Here is a 9,250-nt window from a genome sequence, read left to right as displayed (position 1 = left end):
ATTAAAATCCTCGTTCCAACATTAAAACTCAGCCTAGCGAAGAGATTGAGTGGCCCAAGGGGAAGGTGGGGCGAAAATAAAAATCGGTGGATACCAGCTGGTCGATTGGATTTTTATGTCCTTTGGCAAATGGAAATGGAGGAAAAATTTGTGCAATTTTAAGTAATTCCGATTTATCACGCAAACAGCGCTGATTGTGCGGTGAGATGGGGGAAATGGATGTCATTTTTAATAGTTGGATTGTTTACTTTACTGGTGTAACTTTTGAGATTTAATAATGCATTTTGTTTAAAATCGTTGCAAATATTGTTTAAAAATAATTTTAAATGTTTTATTTTAGAGGATAATACATTTACATTTACTTAAAACAAAATGGAAAAGATCTAATTATAATAACATGCCCAAACATCCAAATTTACTTGATAGAGATTTAATTCACATTTTGAATTATCAGAATTTATGCTCAATTATTCAGTCCAATTAGGTCTACAAATAAAGATGCTGTAGAAATATTTCATCCGCAAAAATCAAAACATTTTAACGATTCAATTGCTGAGAAAAAGTGATATCGGCAACATTTCATTTTTATTGCTTCCAATTTAAAGCATAACATTTGCCTCAGGTTGAACCACGCAGCTTCTTCACTTTTTGCTGAGATAATAATAAATCGTGCTTAACAGACAAGCACACACACACTCACAAGTACTATTGTGATACTACAACAAACGTGCACCCAAACATGCGCGCACACACAAACACACACACGTGCGTCCGTAATCTTCGAGCACCATAAATCTTCGCTTTCGTTTGTATTTAGGTTTTCTTTTTCCGGCCGCTTTCCCCCAGCGACCGTTTGAGACACGATTCTTCTTGCTACAACTTCTATATTTTTTTCTTTCCTTCCTCTTTCTCTCTCTCAATGTCTAGGAAACAATAGCCCGAGCTAAAAATAGAACAAGATAGAGGTCGCTGCACAAAAAAAGCAAAAAAAAAGGAAAAGACCCCAAGAGTGCGGAGGACTTGGAAGCCCTTAAACGGGTCCAACTGCACAGGGCACCCGCACACACACGCACCCGTTAACACATACTCGCGCCTGTAGTATTCACAGAAGGATAAATAGGTCGTCGCCTTTCACCCGGACGTGAAACTTTTACTCATCGTGGAGGTTGGGAAGTAGAGGAAACGCAGCCTCACCGATTTCCCTTCAAAAGGCAAAGAAGAAGAAATGTGAGCTAGAAAGTGGACAAAAATTTGAAGTTGTTTTTTTTTCATGAAAGTTAATAAGGCCGTTGCAAAGATTTTTCATAGTTTGAGTTCGCCCCAAAAAATCAAGGAACTTTCTTTTTTATTCTCGAAAAACATCAAATTAGTATGGAAATAGAAGTCTTATCAACGGAAAACAATTTGAAATGCATTTTCCTCCGTTTGAAATCATAAATAGCATGTCTGGGATCGATTTGAAATATTTTGAATTTTAGTAAAATTTCAATGTACAGCACCGCAACAAAAAATTAGGGCACATCAATATTTCGTCAATACTTAGATATTTTAGCAACTAGATTGCAAAACAACTAGGCAGGTGTAAAATGGATTTTAAAAGACTTTTTTCATTCCAATTTCAAAACCATGGCTTGTAATTTCAATTTCTATATTATATTGTTTTTATCGTATTTTATCTCAATATTTTGAATTCAAATTCTTTATTTTTGTCCTGTATAGATGTATTTGCTTTCGTATCAGACCATTTTCAGGTTGCCATTTATTTTTTCCTGTAAAAGGAACAAAAGTTAAGAATTTTAACTCAATAAATTGGACTAATTTTCACAAAAATTATTATGCTTCGAAATATTAAATAATTACTTATCACAATTTTTATCTATTCTAAGCTGGCTGAAAACTGAATCAACATGTTTCGCACTTAATTCCTTAAAAATAATCATAATTTATTTCATAATGCTAGAGCGTCCAATTTCCCGGGGTTACAAATTTTCCGGGAAGCGGGAAATTTTCAGCCAATTTCCCGGGAATTCCCGGGAAATTTGAAATTTATTGAAAATTGTTATGATGTTGGTTTAAATTAACATTATGCAACAAAATTGTATAGGACATCAACATTAATAGTTTAAATAAGTGTGAAGATCAATTAACAGCTTGACTGCATGTAAAAAATCATTCAACTACAAGAAAATGTATTTTGGTATTTTTTGATGAGAAATTTTAAACTTGCCTCTGTGACCAGCTTATTGAAATGAGAGAAAAAACATGCAGAAATTATGTTTTTCATGACCAATACTGGTTTAAGCTCTTGAACAAATGGTAAAGCTTTTTATTGTTGGTTTTACCCCAAACAACCCAATGTTTGTTTGTGTGAATATATTTTTGCATTTTTTGAGAACAATAGAAAGTAATTTTCCAATGATTTTTTTTTTGTATTATTATGCAACATGATTTAAATTATACGATAAATTAACATCATTCCACAAAAAGTCTTCTATTTTTCACATTTAACCCTCTAACCTGTAGTTGCAACATTGCTCCATAATTCTTTTAATTCAAATTGTAATTTCTGTAGTATTAGGTATTCAACCAATTGAATTAATTCTTTTTGCACAAATTCGATTTTCATCTCATTTGATCATGGTAAACAAAAACGTAAAAAAATCTCAATTTTAATTTGGAGGCAAGGAGTTAATATTGTTTTGATGAAATAACATCATCCTGTTAAGAGCTTACCTAATTGTAATAACTTAATACTCATTAAGCAAGATCTATTCCCAGTTGCTTCAAAAATTAATATTATCAGAAATAATTCTGATATCATAATTTCTAATAATCTGATTAATTATATATAAACCAAACAATACATTTAATTGAACAAAATCATGTTGAGTTTGTTTATTTATTATTTTTTCAGAGCATTTTCAAAAAATAGTTCCAAAAATTTAAGAAGATGTATACTTCCGCTTGGATTTCGGTAATTCCCGGGAAATTTACAAATTTCCCGGGAAACGGGAAATATTTTTTTTCGGGAAATCCCGGGAATTTTTTTCCGGACGGAAAATTGGACGCTCTACATAATGCTTTTAAAACGGTTCTAATATGAGAATGTCATTTTTCAAATTTGTCTATGAATTCATGAATAATTACAAATAAAATTTGTTATAAAAATTATATTTGTTTGCAAAAAAACGCTATGAAAAAGGTTCCGTAAACTGGGGTGACATTGATAGCCCGGGGTAACTTTGATAGGTTTTTCAAATGCCCGTCAAATTCATAGCTCAACATTTTTGAGAATTTTGAGTTTATTAGCACTAAAGGCTACCTTATTATCGAACATATACGCAAAAATGTGACTGTTATATTGGATGTATCTGAATTAGCGGCCAAATCAAATTTCTATCAATTTCACCGGGCTATCAATCTCATCCTAGTTTACGGTATTCTTAAGGTTTACATTGTTTTTTTTTTCAGTTTTGCCTCCTGAAATTTCGATTTTTTTCAAGGGATCATGGCAATCATTGATTCATCAGCTGAATTTGACTAAAAATAATCATATCAGGACCATCTTTACATGGCTAGTTTGGCACAAAGTTTTGTTTTTTTTTTTTTTTAATTTTTCGTACAAACATAAGAGCTTATTATCAAATATCTAAGATTTTCAAGATTTTGCATAGTATTTGTTTTTATTGGTAGTTTTAGGCTTATTCTACATCCGCTTAAGGCAATGCAAGTTTTATTGTTAAAATTCCCATGAAAAATCAGGAGGCATTACAAAGTTTATGTTGAAACAATAAAACACTTTTTTAATCGGTCTAAACACTTTAAACTATTAAGGATAAATTTATTTACGTGTCTTTTTATATTTTCAATCAAATATATTATTTTCAGCATTTCACAAATTTTGAATTTTGAGACTTTTTATCACAAATTGACACAGCTTAAGAAAATATCGAAATATTCATAGATTTATGGATATTTCATATTTGTTCACAGTAGCATGATTGTTACAAGGTATATTAAATTTTGTGAAACTTTCCGTTAAAGCAAAATTAGGCTTGAAATTTAGTTTTTCAGTGAGTAGTTTTTCGATTTTTTGAGTGTTTTTCAGTCTAAACCCGACCAAAATCTATGATAAAGCTGTCAGACCAAATCTGTAAGACTAACCCTGTCTGACCAAGGAGTAAAAAGTAAACAGAAAACTTGGTCTTTGAAGTAGGTGCACACAAATCAAGAAAAGAAAATTTGAAAATGAATTTTATTTTTTCAATTCAAAAACTGGTTTTGGGCTGCAACCTAAATGTACGCCAGGAAATGACAAAAAAAAAGCGGTGTTCTGTACATCGACAATTAAATAAGCTGTTAAGAGCATTATTCGTCTACTTTAATTTTCGATCGCGTTTCCGATTTAAACCTGAACAATCTTGAAATTATTTATGCGGATTTGTGATTCCTCTCGTTCCATCATTCCCTTGCCCAAGTAACATTTTATGGCTTTATTAAAGCTGTCACAACCTATCAGCCAAAACCAACATTAAAACCATAAAGTCGCCTCCCAGAACCCCGATAAACCTCTGTTAAAACCTAAAAGGGCCTCCGCACAAGGTTGTCACGGCCTATTTATAAAACCTATATAGGAGTTCAAGGCTTTACAACTGAATCCTAACAATATCCTCAAAGCTTTGATAAAACCTTTGTTAAAACCTAGTCAGGAGTTAAGCAAAAATGACATTTCATACGTCTTCAAACGTCTTATGCCAAATAGGTTTTATTTTGGCAAAAAATAAGTCTTTGTCTTGCCAAATGATAAAATGGAGATGGTTTGCAAAAATGGCGATGATAAATAATAGATATTGGAGGTAATCAAAATAATTTGAAAGCTTATTTCTCGCAATTGGTGGCTCAAATTCAGCTGCGGTTGAAATTTTATTGATAAATGTAGGGGAGATAGAGCCAAAAAATCAACTCGCTTCATAAAAAATCAATCAAAAACTACATCATAAAAGAGGTAATATTCAACCTTCCAAAATTACAGCTTCCAAATATACACAATTTTTTACTGTGTAAAACACCCTTGGTTTTAAAGAAGCATGCGATAAAACCGTTTGGCATGACATTGCCATTGGGTTTTCAAGACTCTCTTAAAACTTTCATAAAACCTTATTGAAAGCCATTTAGCTTTTATTGTCACAAGGTTTTATGTCCGAGGCATAAAACCCTGTTAGAACCTATTAATTAGCTCTTGCTTATTGGTTGCGGTGAATGCCCAAATAAAACTATTAAGCAATCAAGATGCTACCATAAAACCTAAATAAAACTAGGTGGTGGCTAGTTGGTTTAAAAATGTTACTTGGGTGGTGTTTTCCATATTTTCAAATATAAACTTGAATCATCAGATTTTAAGTTGCAATGAAGTGTGTCAAAACATAAAACGGAATCGACGTAACACCTTATAATGTGGCCCTCTTAAACCTTGCGGTTTCGTCAACGGATCCACAGGCGTGTATCGTTCTTTTTACGACAAGACTCCGTCTCCCGGGTCTCCTAAGTGTGAAGGTATGGCACGGGGAGAGGGCACCGAATACCTATATTAACACTTAGAATTGTTTGCGTCCGCTTCGGGATTCGAACCGGCGACCTCTGGATTGTGAGTCCAGTGCGCGGTCCGATTGATCCACACAGGCAGACGATGTCGTGTCAAAACATAAGGATGAGTTAAATCTTGTACGACAAGTTAGCACGACAGCTACGATTTGTTTTCAAGCCACAGATTTTTGAATTTGTGTGGCATTTGTTTATTGAATTTAAAATTATAAAACAAATCTTTCAGCTGCATTTGTATCAATATTAAGGTTGACGTAATAATTAGCTCAAAGAAATACATAAACTCTACTAGAACGCAAAATGTACAAACTGTAAGTTGATTTTTCAAGATTATACAAAAATCCAAAAATAATAGCCAAAAGATTTTTTTAAATTTAACTTACTTTTCTAAGCATTTTGATACAAACAATACTATTTTTCTCGCTAATAACAATTTTGAACATTGATTTACTTATGGAACCACTGTGCTTCGTTTCAAGAGTTAGTACAGCCCTTAAATGAGGTAATCTGTAGGCTCGCCAGATTCTCGGTTCCTTTCTCTTCCCAGCATCAATACACCACGGCGTCTCGTATAGTTCCGTTTGTACACGCAAATTCGAGGGAAAGGGGAAAAGTTTTGTGCGGTTCTCGTGCGGAAAACGTTGTTTTGAATGAAGATAAATGATGCCGAGGCCGGGTTTGATGGGCAAGCGGTGTAACATTGAACACCGTTTTTATTCCCCCAAATTGAATAAATCATCCGCGCTGAAAAAAGTGCAATTCATTACGCTTAATTTGGAGTTAGTGCGCCCGGAGAATTTTCAATTCTACCCTTCCTAGACCAAAAGGGGGTAGCCTCAAAACAATTCTTCCACTTTTTAGTTCCCAGCGGAAAATGCCAAACTTTTAATCAAACTTCATCACTCCCCGCTGGAAATGCCCCGGTAAAGTATAAAAATTGTGCAACTCTTCCGCCCCTCCTCAGGAGCAATAATTTTCAAATTCACATTTTTACAGCCCCGCTTCTCTTCCTGGGGCCGATGTCCCAGAGGTCCCCAAAGGGAAGCAAACTAAGATTTTCTTCCGCCCCCACCCCCACTCCAGCAACACAAAGGAAGCATTTGCCGGAAACAAAGACAAAAGTGCAACTCTAAGGAAAAGGGGATGGAAAAAAGGGAGTAGATTTTTCTCAAGTTGGGCTGGCTTGGCAACGGACACGGACACCACACACAAAGAGGACCTTGGAGAAAATGGCTTTATTGCATAAATAAATAAAGTGTCCTTATTGCTTGGGGAAGTGCCCGGTCAGGTCAAAGCCGGAAACGGAGTGTGGCCACACGCCCTTTTGGCCGCGCGGAAGTGATGGGGTGTGAAAGTGAGGTGAGATTTCTCATTAGTTATTTGCTTTGGGGATCAACGGGTTGTTCTCCAATTATGGTGAGTTTGGCCTTTTTCATGTGTTTTGAAATAATTGTGAGTGTTGCATTCGTTTTATGATTTCTCAACACTTTTTTATATATCGTCGTTGTCATGCTACCGTGTCGCACGTGCATCGTTGGCCAAATTGAAGAACGTCAATTTGTGCAGCTCGTAAGGCATTGACCTTCACAGATCCCCAAAATTCGATTTCAATCTTGAGATATTTAATAAAACCGAAAAAAAATCCTTGCATTGTTGTTACTTTTCATATGAAAGAAGTTTCGTGCTATCTTGACACACTTTGAAAATTGATGTATGTACGACAACTGGCCAAAGGGATTTCAGGTCAGAACGCGTTTGACACAGGTACAGGCCCGACTACCGTAAACATTTGTAACTATAACTCGGGACTCCAGCAACCAAATTCAACTAGACTTCGGAACAATGCACAGAATCACCAATCAAACAAAACGTGTTTGTTATTGTTTACATTACGCGCTCTATTTTTGTTTATTCAGTGTCAAACATTAAAACGCGTTTTTCTTGGAATGTCAAAAAGTGACGTGCGACGAGATAGCATGATAGCGTCGGATCAAAAATAATGTTGACATGCTATGTTTCGTAAAATAAACTCAAGATGAAAAAATCGGCAAGCCTGTTAGGGGAACTATACCCTTTCTCAGCCTATTTCTATTATCGGCCTATCAGCACTTTGATCATGAATTACAGCTTTCATACAGTGTTTTTGACTGTTCAAAAGTAATAAATAGCTCAAATAAAAATGAGCAAACAACTCTCCATTGTTGATACAACTGAAAATGTTGATTTAATAGCGGAAAAAAGCAAAACTGATGAGAATTGGTCGAACGGCTTAGAGTGATTAAAATGGGTATATTTTCCCTATTTGGCAACATGAAAGTTTCTCTTTTCTGAAATTTTGTGAGGTCAATCGGAATGATTAAAGAAAAATAAAATTTTCAAAAAAATTAAATCACCGTACACAGAAAAAAATAATGTAAATTTGGAAGCTGTAATTTTGGAAGGTTGAATATTACCTCTTTTATGATGTAATTTTACCTCAATTTAGACTGAAATGTATGAAATGTGGCAACAGTGGTGCAACATTCTCGCGTGACAGTTCCATGAAAGCAGGAGACGAGGCAAAATTTGCGCCATGTTGCCGCATTTCATGCGAACTATATAAGCTAACAGATATCCTCTGAACAATGTTAGTTTTGACTGAAAATCCGTCAGAGACGGATCGACGGTGGTAATTTTATTGCTCACACACACACATGCACACATTGAAAGACACAGGTTGTGCACCAACTTGGGAGAAATTCTGTTCTAATGAAGATTGTTAGGACGGCTACCCGCAAACCAGAATGATTTGGGACAATGGAGTTGGGACCAAACTGGTAGGATATTGGCCACACCCGGAGTGGCCATTGCCCTGAGGGAAGGTTCTACCGGGGACATATATCGAACCATACGCTTGAGGCAATATGGGTATCAAAGTTCATGGTTTTTGATACTGGTAATGATAATGGCCATTTTGGCAGGATTGGCCACACCCGGAGTGGCCATTGCCCTGAGGGAAGGTTCTACCGGGAGGACATTTACGGAACCATACAAATTTGGGCAATATGGGTATCAAAATTCATGGTTTTTGATACTGGTAATAAAAATTGCCATTTTGGCAGGATTGGCCACACCCGGAGTGGCCATTGCCCTGAGGGAAGGTTCAATTGTTTATTGTTTATTCGTCAAGCTTATGTAGACTACTTACAATTTTTTTTACATACTAGATATTATTTCTATTGTACAGATTTTTTCTTAGTTCCGGTTTAGACATGTCGAAATGTATGTACTGTGAATTTTCATTATAAAAGCGCATCATTTGATTTAATGGCGATTTTTTTAAATAATTTGTCGTGTATGCAGTTATTCTAAAAAGTGGTGAATGTCTAAGAGTACGGCTTGGTTCATGAATACTATTGCGTATTACTGAAAATAATGCTGCTGACTGTATGCGTTGAGAAATAATGTCGTTGATGAAAGAGAGCATGGCAAATTTACGACGTTCTTGTAATGATTGTATGTTTATGAGCATGCAGCGTGCTTCATACGATGGGAGAGGAAATGCAGTCCAGTTAAGTTTACGTAGTGCGTACAGTAAGAATTGTTTTTGGACAATCGTTTTTAACTAAAATTTTTAACATTTTTCTAGTTTCCTACAAACCGAGGAATA

Source organism: Culex pipiens, chromosome 2, assembly GCF_016801865.2.
Source record: "Culex pipiens pallens isolate TS chromosome 2, TS_CPP_V2, whole genome shotgun sequence".
NCBI lineage: Eukaryota > Metazoa > Arthropoda > Insecta > Diptera > Culicidae > Culex > Culex pipiens.
Note: the sequence above shows the minus strand (reverse complement) of the source record.